The following is a 14,950-nucleotide window of genomic DNA, read 5'->3' as shown; positions in this document are numbered from 1 at the left end:
TCTAGGAAGCATTCACTAAAATCTCACATGCGTTTCTCTCACAGAGAAGCAGTCTGTTCAAACACTTCACTTCACTGTGCAAAGTGAATGGAGTTTGCGTAACTTTGTAAATGCTGTCGTTTCACAGAAAATCTCTTTGTTTTGTAAGTGCATGAAGATTCTATGAAGCATTCACTAGAAACTCACATGCGTTTCTCTGAAAGAGGAGCAATCTGGCCAAATACTTCAATTCACTATGCAAAGAGAATGAAGTGTGGCTTTACTATGAAAATGCTGTAGTTACAGAGAAAATCACTTTCTTTTGCAAGTGCATTAAAGTTCTATGAAGCATTCACTAAAATCTCACTTACGTTTTTTTAAATGAGAAGAATTCTATTCAAACATTTCAATTCACTCTTTGAAGTGAATGGAGTGTTGAATTACTTTTTAAAAGTTGTCATTTCAGAGAAATCACTTTGTTTTGTAAGTGCATTAAGATTCTAGGAAGCATTCCCTAGTAACCCACATGCGTTTCTCTGAATCAGAAGTAGGGTTTTCATACACTTCAACTTACTGTGCAAACTGAATGGAGTATTGCATTACTTGTAAATTGTATAGTTTCAGAGAAAATCACTTTCTTTTGATAATGCCTTTAAGATTCTAAGAAGCGTTCCCTAAAACCTCACATGCGTTTCTCTCACAGAGAAGCAGTCTTTCAAACACTTCCATTCACTGTGAAAAGTGAATGGAGTTTTTCATTTCTTTTTACATGTTGCTTCATTGAAAATGTCTTTCTTTTGAAAGTGATTTAATATTCTGTGAAGCATTCACGAGAAACTGACATGCGTTTCTCTGAAAGAGGAGCAATCTGTTCAAATACTTGAATTCACTGTGTGAAGTGAATGAACTGTGGTTTTACTGTGAGAATGGGGTAATTCCAGAAAAAAAGCCCTTTATTTTGAATGTGCATTAGGATTCTAAGAAGCATTCACTAGAAACCCTCATGTGTTTCGCTGACTGAGAGCCGTCTGTTCAAATGCTTCAATTCACTATGCGAAGTGAAGGAAGTTTGGCTTTACTATGAGAATGCTGTAGTTCCAGAGAAATACCACTTTATTTTGAAAGTGTATTAGGATTCTAGAAAGCATTCACTTGAAACCCACATGCGCTTCGCTGAATGAGAGCAGTGTGTTCAAATACTTCAATTTACTGCGCGAAGTGTAGGCAGTGTGGCTTTACTATCAAAATGTTGAAATTTGAGAGAAAATCACTTTGTTTTGTAAGTGCATTAAGATTCTAGGAAGCATTTACTAAAATCTCACATGCGTTTCTCTCACAGAGAAGCAGTCTGTTCAAACACTTCACTTCACTGTGCAAAGTGAATGGAGTTTTGCGTAACTTTGTAAATGCTGTCGTTTCACAGAAAATCTCTTTGTTTTGTAAGTGCATGAAGATTCTATGAAGCATTCACTAGAAACTCACATGCGTTCCTCTGGTAAAGAGGAGCAATCTGGCCAAATCGTCAATTCACTGTGCGACGAGAATGAAGTGTAGCTTTACTATGAAAATGCTGTAGTTACAGAGAAAATGACTTTCTTTTGTAAGTGCATTAAAGTTCTATGAAGCAAACACTAAAATCTCACATACTTTTTTTAAATGAGAAAAATTCTATTCAAACATTACAATTCACTCTTTGAAGTGAATGGAGTGTTGAATTACTTTTTAAAAGTTGTCATTTCAGAGAAATCACTTTGTTTAGTAAGTGCATTTTGATTCTAGGAAGCATTCACTAGAAACCCACATGCGTTTCTCTGAATCAGAAGTAGGGTTTTCAAACACTTCAAATTACTGTGCAAATTGAATGGAGTATTGCATTACTTTAAATGCTATAGTTTCAGGTAAAATCGCTTTCTTTTGAAAATCACGTTGTTTTGAAAGTGATTTAAGATTCTATGTAGAATTCACGAGAAACTCACCTGCGTTTCTCTGAAAGAGGAGCAATCTGTCCAAATACTTCAATTCACTGTGCAAAGTGAATGAAGTTTGGCTTTACTATGAGAATGCTGTATTTCCAGAGAAATATCACTTTATTTTGAAAGTGTATTAGGATTCTAGGAAGCATTCACTTGAAACCCACATGCGTTTCGCTGAATGAGAGCAGTCTGTTCAAATACTTCAATTTACTGCGCGAAGTGTAGGCAGTGTGGCTTTACTATAAAAATGTTGAAATTTGAGAGAAAATCACTTTGTTTTGTAAGTGCATTAAGATTCTAGGAAGCATTCACTAAAATCTCACATGCGTTTCTCTCACAGAGAAGCAGTCTGTTCAAACACTTCACTTCACTGTGCAAAGTGAATGGAGTTTTGCGTAACTTTGTAAATGCTGTCGTTTCACAGAAAATCTCTTTGTTTTGTAAGTGCATGAAGATTCTATGAAGCATTCACTAGAAACTCACATGCGTTTCTCTGGTAAAGAGGAGCAATCTGGCCAAATACTTCAATTTACTGTGCGACGAGAATGAAGTGTAGCTTTACTATGAAAATGCTGTAGTTACAGAGAAAATGACTTTCTTTTGTAAGTGCATTAAAGTTCTATGAAGCAATCACTAAAATCTCACATACTTTTTTTAAATGAGAAGAATTCAATTCAAACATTTCAATTCACTCTTTGAAGTGAATGGAGTGTTGAATTACTTTTTAAAAGTTGTCATTTCAGAGAAATCACTTTGTTTAGTAAGTGCATTTTGATTCTAGGAAGCATTCACTAGAAACCCACATGCGTTTCTCTGAATCAGAAGTAGGGTTTTCAAACACTTCACCTTACTTTAAAAATTGAATGGAGTATTGCATTACTTGTAAATGCTATAGTTTCAGATAAAATCACTTTCTTTTGAAAATCACGTTGTTTTGAAAGTGATTTAAGATTCTGTGTAGAATTCACGAGAAACTCACCTGCGTTTCTCTGAAAGAGGAGCAATCTGTCCAAATACTTCAATTCACTGTGCGAAGTGAATGAAGTTTTACTTTACTATGAGAATGCTGTATTTCCAGAGAAATATCACTTTATTTTGAAAGTGTATTAGGATACTAGGAAGCATTCACTTGAAACCCACATGCATTTCGCTGAATCAGAAGTAGGGTTTTCAAACACTTCAACTTACTGTGCAAATTGAATGGAGTATTGCATTACTTGTAAATGCTATAGTTTCAGATAAAATCACTTTCTTTTGAAAATCACGTTGTTTTGAAAGTGATTTAAGATTCTATGAAGAATTCACGAGAAACTCACCTGTGTTTCTCTGTAAGAGGAGCAATCTGTCCAAATACTTCAATTCACTGTGCGAAGTGAATGAAGTTTGACTTTACTATGAGAATGCTGTATTTCCAGAGAAATATCACTTTATTTTGAAAGTGTATTAGGATTCTAGGAAGCATTCACTTGAAACCCACATGCGTTTCGCTGAATGAGAGCAGTCTGTTCAAATACTTCAATTTACTGTGCAAAGTGTAGGCAGTGTGGCTTTACTATAAAAATGTTGAAATTTGAGAGAAAATCACTTTGCTTTGTAAGAGCATTAAGATTCTAGGAAGCATTCACTAAAATCTCACATGCGTTTCTCTCACAGAGAAGCAGTCTGTTCAAACACTTCACTTCACTGTGCAAAGTGAATGGAGTTTTGCGTAACTTTGTAAATGCTGTCGTTTCACAAAAAATCTCTTTGTTTTCGAAAGTGCATTAAGATTCTATGAAGCATTCACCAGAAACTCACATGCGTTTCTCTGGTAAAGAGGAGCAATCTGGCCAAATACTTCAATTCACTGTGCGACGAAAATGAAGTGTAGCTTTACTATGAAAATGCTGTAGTTACAGAGAAAATGACTTTCTTTTGTAAGTGCATTAAAGTTCTATGAAGCAATCACTAAAATCTCACATACTTTTTTTAAATGAGAAGAATTCTATTCAAACATTTCAATTCACTCTTTGAAGTGAATGGAGTGTTGAATTACTTTTAAAAAGTTGTCATTTCAGAGAAATCACTTTGTTTAGTACGTGCATTTTGATTCTAGGAAGCATTCACTAGAAACCCACATGCGTTTTTCTGAATCAGAAGTAGGGTTTTCAAACACTTCACCTTACTTTGCAAATTGAATAGAGTATTGCATTACTTGTAAATGCTATAGTTTCAGATAAAATCACTTTCTTTTGAAAATCACGTTGTTTTGAAAGTGATTTAAGATTCTGTGTAGAATTCACGAGAAACTCACATGCGTTTCTCTGTAAGAGGAGCAATCTGTCCAAATACGTCAATTCACTGTGCGAAGTGAATGAAGTTTGACTTTACTATGAGAATGCTGTATTTACAGAGAAATATCACTTTATTTTGAAAGTGTATTAGGATTCTAGGAAGCATTCACTTGAAACCCACATGCGTTTCGCTGAAACAGAAGTAGGGTTTTCAAACACTTCAACTTACTGTGCAAATTGAATGGAGTATTGCATTACTTGTAAATGCTATAGTTTCAGATAAAATCACTTTCTTTTGAAAATCACGTTTTTTTGAAAGTGATTTAAGATTCTATGTAGACTCACGGGAAACTCACCTGCGTTTCTCTGAAAGAGGAGCAATCTGTCCAAATACCTCAATTCACTGTGCGAAGTGAATCACGTTTGGCTTTACTATGAGAATGCTGTAGTTCCAGAGAAATACCACTTTATTTTGAAAGTGTATTAGGATTCTAGGAAGCATTTACTTGAAACCCACATGCGTTTCGCTGAATGAGAGCAGTCTGTTCAAATACTTCAAATTACTGTGCTAAGTGTAGGCAGTGTGGCTTTACTATAAAAATGTTGAAATTTGAGAGAAAATCACTTTGTTTTGTATTTGCATTAAGATTCTAGGAAGCATTCACTAAAATCTCACATGTGCTTCTCTCACAGAGAAGCACTCTGTTCAAACACTTCAATTCACTGTGCAAAGTGAATGGAGTTTTGCGTAACTTTGTAAATGCTGTCGTTTCACAGAAAATCTCTTTGTTTTCGAAAGTGCATGAAGATTCTATTAAGCATTCACCAGAAACTCACATGCGTTTCTCTGGTAAAGAGGAGCAATCTGGCCAAATACTTCAATTAACTGTGCGACGAGAATGAAGTGTAGCTTTACTATGAAAATGCTGTAGTTACAGAGAAAATGACTTTCTTTTGTAAGTGCATTAAAGTTCTATGAAGCAATCACTAAAATCTCACATACTTTTTTTAAATGAGAAGAATTCTATTCAAACATTTCAATTCACTCTTTGAAGTGAATGGAGTGTTGAATTACTTTTTAAAAGTTGTCATTTCAGAGAAATCACTTTGTTTAGTAAGTGCATTTTGATTCTAGGAAGCATTCACTAGAAACCCACATGCGTTTCTCTGAATCAGAAGTAGGGTTTTCAAACACTTCACCTTACTTTGCAAATTGAATGGAGTATTGCATTACTTGTAAATGCTATAGTTTCAGATAAAATCACTTTCTTTTGAAAATCACGTTGTTTTGAAAGTGATTTAAGATTCTGTGTAGAATTCACGAGAAACTCACCTGCGTTTCTCTGAAAGAGGAGCAATCTGTCCAAATACTTCAATTCACTGTGCGACGTGAATGAAGTTTGGCTTTACTATGAGAATGCTGTAGTTCCAGAGAAATACCACTTTATTTTGAAAGTGTATTAGGATTCTAGGAAGCATTCACTTGAAACCCACATGCGTTTCGCTGAATGAGAGCAGTCTGTTCAAATACTTCAATTTACTGCGCGAAGTGTAGGCAGTGTGGCTTTACTATAAAAATGTTGAAATTTGAGAGAAAATCACTTTGTTTTGTAAGTGCATTAAGATTCTAGGAAGCATTCACTAAAATCTCACATGCCTTTCTCTCACAGAGAAGCAGTCTGTTCAAACACTTCACTTCACTGTGCAAAGTGAATGGAGTTTTGCGTAACTTTGTAAATGCTGTCGTTTCACAGAAAATCTCTTTGTTTTGTAAGTGCATGAAGATTCTATGAAGCATTCACTAGAAACTCACATGCGTTTCTCTGAAAGAGGAGCAATCTGGCCAAATACTTCAATTCACTACGCAAAGAGAATGAAGTGTAGCTTTACTATGAAAATGCTGTAGTTACAGAGAAAATCACTTTCTTTTGCAAGTGCATTAAAGTTCTATGAAGCATTCACTAAAATCTCACTTACGTTTTTTTAAATGAGAAGAATTCTATTCAAACATTTCAATTCACTCTTTGAAGTGAATGGAGTGTTGAATTACTTTTTAAAAGTTGTCATTTCAGAGAAATCACTTTGTTTTGTAAGTGCACTAAGATTCTAGGAAGCATTCCCTAGTAACCCACATGCGTTTCTCTGAATCAGAAGTAGGGTTTTCATACACTTCAACTTACTGTGCAAACTGAATGGAGTATTGCATTACTTGTAAATTGTATAGTTTCAGAGAAAATCACTTTCTTTTGATAATGCCTTTAAGATTCTAAGAAGCGTTCCCTAAAACCTCACATGCGTTTCTCTCACAGAGAAGCAGTCTTTTCAAACACTTCCATTCACTGTGAAAAGTGAATGGAGTTTTTCATTTCTTTTTACATGTTGCTTCATTGAAAATGTCTTTCTTTTGAAAGTGATTTAATATTCTGTGAAGCATTCACGAGAAACTGACATGCGTTTCTCTGAAAGAGGAGCAATCTGTTCAAATACTTGAATTCACTGTGTGAAGTGAATGAACTGTGGTTTTACTGTGAGAATGGGGTAAATCCAGAAAAAAAGCCCTTTATTTTGAATGTGCATTAGGATTCTAAGAAGCATTCACTAGAAACCCTCATGTGTTTCGCTGACGGAGAGCCGTCTGTTCAAATGCTTCAATTCACTATGCGAAGTGAAGGAAGTTTGGCTTTACTATGAGAATGCTGTAGTTCCAGAGAAATACCACTTTATTTTGAAAGTGTATTAGGATTCTAGGAAGCATTCACTTGAAACCCACATGCGTTTCGCTGAATGAGAGCAGTCTGTTCAAATACTTCAATTTACTCTGCGAAGTGTAGGCAGTGTGGCTTTGGTATAAAAATGTTGAAATTTGAGAGAAAATCACTTTGCTTTGTAAGTGCATTAAGATTCTAGGAAGCATTCACTAAAATCTCACATGCGTTTCTCTCACAGAGAAGCAGTCTGTTCAAACACTTCACTTCACTGTGCAAAGTGAATGGAGTTTTGCGTAACTTTGTAAATGCTGTCGTTTCACAGAAAATCTCTTTGTTTTGTAAGTGCATGAAGATTCTATGAAGCATTCACTAGAAACTCACATGCGTTTCTCTGGTAAAGAGGAGCAATCTGGCCAAATACTTCAATTCACTGTGCGACGAGAATGAAGTGTAGCTTTACTATGAAAATGATGTAGTTACAGAGAAAATGACTTTCTTTTGTAAGTGCATTAAAGTTCTATGAAGCAATCACTAAAATCTCACATACTTTTTTTAAATGAGAAGAATTCTATTCAAACATTTCAATTCACTCTTTGAAGTGAATGGAGTGTTGAATTACTTTTTAAAAGTTGTCATTTCAGAGAAATCACTTTCTTTTATAAGTGCATTAAGATTCTAGGAAGCATTCACTAGAAACCCACATGCGTTTCTCTGAATCAGAAGTAGGGTTTTCAAACACTTCACCTTACTTTGCAAATTGAATGGAGTATTGCATTACTTGTAAATGCTATAGTTTCAGATAAAATCACTTTCTTTTGAAAATCACGTTGTTTTGAAAGTGATTTAAGATTCTATGTAGAATTCACGAGAAACTCTCCTGCGTTTCTCTGAAAGAGGAGCAATCTGTCCAAATACTTCAATTCACTGTGCGAAGTGAATGATGTTTGGCTTTACTATGAGAATGCTGTAGTTCCAGAGAAATACCACTTTATTTTGAAAGTGTATTAGGATTCTAGGAAGCATTCACTTGAAACCCACATGCGCTTCGCTGAATGAGAGCAGTCTGTTCAAATACTTCAATTTATTGCGCGAAGTGTTGGCAGTGTGGCTTTACTATAAAAATGTTGAAATTTGAGAGAAAATCACTTTGTTTTGTAAGTGCATTAAGATTCTAGGAAGCATTCACTAAAATCTCACATGCGTTTCTCTCACAGAGAAGCAGTCTGTTCAAACACTTCACTTCACTGTGCAAAGTGAATGGAGTTTTGCGTAACTTTGTAAATGCTGTCGTTTCACAGAAAATCTCTTTGTTTTTTAAGTGCATGAAGATTCTATTAAGCATTCACTAGAAACTCACATGCGTTTCTCTGGTAAAGAGGAGCAATCTGGCCAAATACTTCAATTCACTGTGCGACGAGAATGAAGTGTAGCTTTACTATGAAAATGCTGTAGTTACAGAGAAAATGACTTTCTTTTGTAAGTGCATTAAAGTTCTATGAAGCAATCACTAAAATCTCACATACTTTTTTTAAATGAGAAGAATTCTATTCAAACATTTCAATTCACTCTTTGAAGTGAATGGAGTGTTGAATTACTTTTAAAAAGTTGTCATTTCAGAGAAATCACTTTGTTTAGTAAGTGCATTTTGATTCTAGGAAGCATTCACTAGAAACCCACATGCGTTTCTCTGAATCAGAAGTAGGGTTTTCAAACACTTCACCTTACTTTGCAAATTGAATGGAGTATTGCATTACTTGTAAATGCTATAGTTTCAGATAAAATCACTTTCTTTTGAAAATCACGTTGTTTTGAAAGTGATTTAAGATTCTGTGTAGAATTCACGAGAAACTCACCTGCGTTTCTCTGAAAGAGGAGCAATCTGTCCAAATACTTCAATTCACTGTGCAAAGTGAATGAAGTTTGGCTTTACTATGAGAATGCTGTAGTTCCAGAGAAATACCACTTTATTTTGAAAGTGTATTAGGATTCTAGGAAGCATTCACTTGAAACCCACATGCGTTTCGCTGAATGAGAGCAGTCTGTTCAAATACTTCAACTTACTGCGCGAAGTGTAGGCAGTGTGGCTTTACTATAAAAATGTTGAAATTTGAGAGTAAATCACTTTGTTTTGTAAGTGCATTAAGATTCTAGGAAGCATTCACTAAAATCTCACATGCCTTTCTCTCACAGAGAAGCAGTCTGTTCAAACACTTCACTGTGCAAAGTGAATGGAGTTTTGCATAACTTTGTAAATGCTGTCGTTTCACAGAAAATCTCTTTGTTTTGTAAGTGCATGAAGATTCTATGAAGCATTCACTAGAAACTCACATGCGTTTCTCTGAAAGAGGAGCAATCTGGCCAAATACTTCAATTCACTACGCAAAGAGAATGAAGTGTGGCTTTACTATGAAAATGCTGTAGTTACAGAGAAAATCACTTTCTTTTGCAAGTGCATTAAAGTTCTATGAAGCATTCACTAAAATCTCACTTACGGTTTTTTAAATGAGAAGAATTCTATTCAAACATTTCAATTCACTCTTTGAAGTGAATGGAGTGTTGAATTACTTTTTAAAAGTTGTCATTTCAGAGAAATCACTTTGTTTTGTAAGTGCACTAAGATTCTAGGAAGCATTCACTAGTAACCCACATGCGTTTCTCTGAATCAGAAGTAGGGTTTTCATACACTTCAACTTACTGTGCAAACTGAATGGAGTATTGCATTACTTGTAAATTGTATAGTTTCAGAGAAAATCACTTTCTTTTGATAATGCCTTTAAGATTCTAAGAAGCGTTCCCTAAAACCTCACATGCGTTTCTCTCACAGAGAAGCAGTCTTTTCAAACACTTCCATTCACTGTGAAAAGTGGATGGAGTTTTTCATTTCTTTTTACATGTTGCTTCATTGAAAATGTCTTTCTTTTGAAAGTGATTTAATATTCTGTGAAGCATTCACGAGAAACTGACATGCGTTTCTCTGAAAGAGGAGCAATCTGTTCAAATACTTGAATTCACTGTGTGAAGTGAATGAACTGTGGTTTTACTGTGAGAATGGGGTAATTCCAGAAAAAAGCCCTTTATTTTGAATGTGCATTAGGATTCTAAGAAGCATTCACTAGAAACCCTCATGTGTTTCGCAGACTGAGAGCCGTCTGTTCAAATGCTTCAATTCACTATGCGAAGTGAAGGAAGTTTGGCTTTACTATGAGAATGCTGTAGTTCCAGAGAAATACCACTTTATTTTGAAAGTGTATTAGGATTCTAGGAAGCATTCACTTGAAACCCACATGCGTTTCGCTGAATGAGAGCAGTCTGTTCAAATACTTCAATTTACTGCGCGAAGTGTAGGCAGTGTGGCTTTGGTATAAAAATGTTGAAATTTGAGAGAAAATCACTTTGCTTTGTAAGTGCATTAAGATTCTAGGAAGCATTCACTAAAATCTCACATGCCTTTCTCTCACAGAGAAGCAGTCTGTTCAAACACTTCACTTCACTGTGCAAAGTGAATGGAGTTTTGCGTAACTTTGTAAATGCTGTCGTTTCACAGAAAATCTCTTTGTTTTGTAAGTGCATGAAGATTCTATGAAGCATTCACTAGAAACTCACATGCGTTTCTCTGGTAAAGAGGAGCAATCTGGCCAAATACTTCAATTCACTGTGCGACGAGAATGAAGTGTAGCTTTACTATGAAAATGATGTAGTTACAGAGAAAATGACTTTCTTTTGTAAGTGCATTAAAGTTCTATGAAGCAATCACTAAAATCTCACATACTTTTTTTAAATGAGAAGAATTCTATTCAAACATTTCAATTCACTCTTTGAAGTGAATGGAGTGTTGAATTACTTTTAAAAAGTTGTCATTTCAGAGAAATCACTTTGTTTAGTAAGTGCATTTTGATTCTAGGAAGCATTCACTAGAAACCCACATGCGTTTCTCTGAATCAGAAGTAGGGTTTTCAAACACTTCACCTTACTTTGCAAATTGAATGGAGTATTGCATTACTTGTAAATGCTATAGTTTCAGATAAAATCACTTTCTTTTGAAAATCACGTTGTTTTGAAAGTGATTTAAGATTCTGTGTAGAATTCACGAGAAACTCACCTGCGTTTCTCTGAAAGAGGAGCAATCTGTCCAAATACTTCAATTCACTGTGCGAAGTGAATGAAGTTTGGCTTTACTATGAGAATGCTGTAGTTCCAGAGAAATACCACTTTATTTTGAAAGTGTATTAGGATTCTAGTAAGCATTCACTTGAAACCCACATGCGTTTCGCTGAATGAGAGCAGTCTGTTCAAATACTTCAATTTACTGCGCGAAGTGTAGGCAGTGTGGCTTTACTATAAAAATGTTGAAATTTGAGAGAAAATCACTTTGTTTTGTAAGTGCATTAAGATTCTAGGAAGCATTCACTAAAATCTCACATGCCTTTCTCTCACAGAGAAGCAGTCTGTTCAAACACTTCACTGTGCAAAGTGAATGGAGTTTTGCGTAACTTTGTAAATGCTGTCGTTTCACAGAAAATCTCTTTGTTTTGTAAGTGCATGAAGATTCTATGAAGCATTCACTAGAAACTCACATGCGTTTCTCTGAAAGAGGAGCAATCTGGCCAAATACTTCAATTCACTACGCAAAGAGAATGAAGTGTGGCTTTACTATGAAAATGCTGTAGTTACAGAGAAAATCACTTTCTTTTGCAAGTGCATTAAAGTTCTATGAAGCATTCACTAAAATCTCACTTACGGTTTTTTAAATGAGAAGAATTCTATTCAAACATTTCAATTCACTCTTTGAAGTGAATGGAGTGTTGAATTACTTTTTAAAAGTTGTCATTTCAGAGAAATCACTTTGTTTTGTAAGTGCACTAAGATTCTAGGAAGCATTCACTAGTAACCCACATGCGTTTCTCTGAATCAGAAGTAGGGTTTTCATACACTTCAACTTACTGTGCAAACTGAATGGAGTATTGCATTACTTGTAAATTGTATAGTTTCAGAGAAAATCACTTTCTTTTGATAATGCCTTTAAGATTCTAAGAAGCGTTCCCTAAAACCTCACATGCGTTTCTCTCACAGAGAAGCAGTCTTTTCAAACACTTCCATTCACTGTGAAAAGTGAATGGAGTTTTTCATTTCTTTTTACATGTTGCTTCATTGAAAATGTCTTTCTTTTGAAAGTGATTTAATATTCTGTGAAGCATTCACGAGAAACTGACATGCGTTTCTCTGAAAGAGGAGCAATCTGTTCAAATACTTGAATTCACTGTGTGAAGTGAATGAACTGTGGTTTTACTGTGAGAATGGGGTAATTCCAGAAAAAAAGCCCTTTATTTTGAATGTGCATTAGGATTCTAAGAAGCATTCACTAGAAACCCTCATGTGTTTCGCTGACGGAGAGCCGTCTGTTCAAATGCTTCAATTCACTATGCGAAGTGAAGGAAGTTTGGCTTTACTATGAGAATGCTGTAGTTCCAGAGAAATACCACTTTATTTTGAAAGTGTATTAGGATTCTAGGAAGCATTCACTTGAAACCCACATGCGTTTCGCTGAATGAGAGCAGTCTGTTCAAATACTTCAATTTACTGCGCGAAGTGTAGGCAGTGTGGCTTTACTATAAAAATGTTGAAATTTGAGAGAAAATCACTTTGCTTTGTAAGTGCATTAAGATTCTAGGAAGCATTCACTAAAATCTCACATGCGTTTCTCTCACAGAGAAGCACTCTGTTCAAACACTTCACTTCACTGTGCAAAGGGAATGGAGTTTTGCGTAACTTTGTAAATGCTGTCGTTTCACAGAAAATCTCTTTGTTTTGTAAGTGCATGAAGATTCTATGAAGCATTCACTAGAAACTCACATGCGTTTCTCTGGTAAAGAGGAGCAATCTGGCCAAATACTTCAATTCACTGTGCGACGAGAATGAAGTGTAGCTTTACTATGAAAATGCTGTAGTTACAGAGAAAATGACTTTCTTTTGTAAGTGCATTAAAGTTCTATGAAGCAATCACTAAAATCTCACATACTTTTTTTAAATGAGAAGAATTCTATTCAAACATTTCAATTCACTCTTTGAAGTGAATGGAGTGTTGAATTACTTTTTAAAAGTTGTCATTTCAGAGAAATCACTTTCTTTTGTAAGTGCATTAAGATTCTAGGAAGCATTCACTAGAAACCCACATGCGTTTCTCTGAATCAGAAGTAGGGTTTTCAAACACTTCACCTTACTTTGCAAATTGAATGGAGTATTGCATTACTTGTAAATGCTATAGTTTCAGATAAAATCACTTTCTTTTGAAAATCACGTTGTTTTGAAAGTGATTTAAGATTCTATGTAGAATTCACAAGAAACTCTCCTGCGTTTCTCTGAAAGAGGAGCAATCTGTCCAAATACTTCAATTCACTGTGCGAAGTGAATGAAGTTTGGCTTTACTATGAGAATGCTGTAGTTCCAGAGAAATACCACTTTATTTTGAAAGTGTATTAGGATTCTAGGAAGCATTCACTTGAAACCCACATGCGCTTCGCTGAATGAGAGCAGTCTGTTCAAATACTTCAATTTATTGCGCGAAGTGTTGGCAGTGTGGCTTTACTATAAAAATGTTGAAATTTGAGAGAAAATCACTTTGTTTTGTAAGTGCATTAAGATTCTAGGAAGCATTCACTAAAATCTCACATGCCTTTCTCTCACAGAGAAGCAGTCTGTTCAAACACTTCACTTCACTGTGCAAAGTGAATGGAGTTTTGCGTAACTTTGTAAATGCTGTCGTTTCACAGAAAATCTCTTTGTTTTGTAAGTGCATGAAGATTCTATGAAGCATTCACTAGAAACTCACATGCGTTTCTCTGAAAGAGGAGCAATCTGGCCAAATACTTCAATTCACTACGCAAAGAGAATGAAGTGTGGCTTTACTATGAAAATGCTGTAGTTACAGAGAAAATCACTTTCTTTTGCAAGTGCATTAAAGTTCTATGAAGCATTCACTAAAATCTCACTTACGTTTTTTTAAATGAGAAGAATTCTATTCAAACATTTCAATTCACTCTTTGAAGTGAATGGAGTGTTGAATTACTTTTTAAAAGTTGTCATTTCAGAGAAATCACTTTGTTTTGTAAGTGCATTAAGATTCTAGGAAGCATTCACTAGAAACCCACATGCGTTTCTCTGAATCAGAAGTAGGGTTTTCATACACTTCAACTTACTGTGCAAACTGAATGGAGTATTGCATTACTTGTAAATTGTATAGTTTCAGAGAAAATCACTTTCTTTTGATAATGCCTTTAAGATTCTAAGAAGCGTTCCCTAAAACCTCACATGCGTTTCTCTCACAGAGAAGCAGTCTTTTCAAACACTTCCATTCACTGTGAAAAGTGAATGGAGTTTTTCATTTCTTTTTACATGTTGCTTCATTGAAAATGTCTTTCTTTTGAAAGTGATTTAATATTCTGTGAAGCATTCACGAGAAACTGACATGCGTTTCTCTGAAAGAGGAGCAATCTGTTCAAATACTTGAATTCACTGTGTGAAGTGAATGAACTGTGGTTTTACTGTGAGAATGGGGTAATTCCAGAAAAAAGCCCTTTATTTTGAATGTGCATTAGGATTCTAAGAAGCATTCACTAGAAACCCTCATGTGTTTCGCTGACTGAGAGCCGTCTGTTCAAATGCTTCAATTCACTATGCGAAGTGAAGGAAGTTTGGCTTTACTATGAGAATGCTGTAGTTCCAGAGAAATACCACTTTGTTTTGAAAGTGTATTAGGATTCTAGGAAGCATTCACTTGAAACTCACATGCGTTTCGCTGAATGAGAGCAGTCTGTTCAAATACTTCAATTTACTCTGCGAGGTGTAGGCAGTGTGGCTTTGGTATAAAAATGTTGAAATTTGAGAGAAAATCACTTTGTTTTGTAAGTGCATTAAGATTCTAGGAAGCATTCACTAAAATCTCACATGTGTTTCTCTCACAGAGAAGCAGTCTGTTCAAACACTTCACTTCACTGAGCAAAGTGAATGGAGTTTTGCGTGA

The sequence above is a fragment of the Myodes glareolus genome, chromosome 3 (assembly GCF_982192425.1).
Source record: "Myodes glareolus chromosome 3, mMyoGla1.1, whole genome shotgun sequence".
Classification (NCBI taxonomy): Eukaryota; Metazoa; Chordata; class Mammalia; order Rodentia; family Cricetidae; genus Myodes; species Myodes glareolus.
Note: the sequence above shows the minus strand (reverse complement) of the source record.